Source organism: Dendrobium catenatum, unplaced genomic scaffold (genome assembly GCF_001605985.2).
Source record: "Dendrobium catenatum unplaced genomic scaffold, ASM160598v2 fragScaff_scaffold_665, whole genome shotgun sequence".
NCBI classification, from domain to species: domain Eukaryota; kingdom Viridiplantae; phylum Streptophyta; class Magnoliopsida; order Asparagales; family Orchidaceae; genus Dendrobium; species Dendrobium catenatum.
The window spans coordinates 4,498,965-4,500,031 of record NW_021319127.1 but is presented as its reverse complement, the minus strand read 5'-3'; positions in this window follow the sequence as shown (position 1 = coordinate 4,500,031).

Genomic DNA, 1,067 nt, shown 5'->3' with positions numbered 1-1,067 from the left:
CTAATTCATATTTAAAGAAGCTGATGCAAATCATAGCTTAAGATAAATTTGGCTTAAAAAAAGCATTATGATAATTTAGCGCTTATAAGGAGCTAAGAGAAGCTTAATCCCTCTTTAATCAGAGCCTAATTGTTCTCACTGATTCATTGATAATCACGAGTATGTCTGTTTATTGTTAGAATAGCAGCCTTATTAAGAGATATATAAGGACACATTTAAGCTTCATTTGAGACTATTTTTTTTACTGCTTAAACTAATTTTTTATGAAGCAATAAAAAAACCGTCTAAACAAGCTATAATAATAATTTAATAACCGATTTATACTCCATATTTATGTTAAAAAAAGTGATCACCTTAAAAAGAATAAAATTAAATTAAAAAATTAACAATTAAAAAATTAAAAAATTAAAAAAGTGTTAACCTTACATCTCATGCAATTTTAACTTCATTTGATATAACTTTCTTAATGCTTTTAAAATAATTTTTAAATGCAAAAAATTTTTGAATAAAAAGTTATTTTCTAAAATAATTAAAAAACTATCCCAAACACAGCCTTAGACTTTATTTAAGATAAATTTTTACTAAAGACTTTATTTAAGATAACTTTTTACTAATACTTTTTTTGCTACTATCAAAGAAATTTTATACGAAAAAAATTACTATAAAAATAATAAAAAAAATTGTTCCAAACAAAATCTTAATGAAAGACAAAATATGATAAGAGAATATAACACATGAAACAAATAATCACATGATTTCATCTTATAACCATTCTTATAAACATATTAATCACAAAATGAAAAAAATGTCATCTTTAATGACAAAATCTAAAAACATATTAGTTGATAACAGAAAACTACTAATTTAGTGCTTTAGTTCTTGTTCAAATAAGTTCTGTTAATTCAATCATAAATTTATATTATATTTATTTCAAAGCAAAAAAATCCAATAATTTTAATATCATGCTGACCAAAACTTTGGTCGAGAATGATCAAGAGCTAAGTTTTTTTTCCTTCCCTAAATTCATTGCAGAAAAACTTGCCACATTCAGACAAAGCAGAACAAAA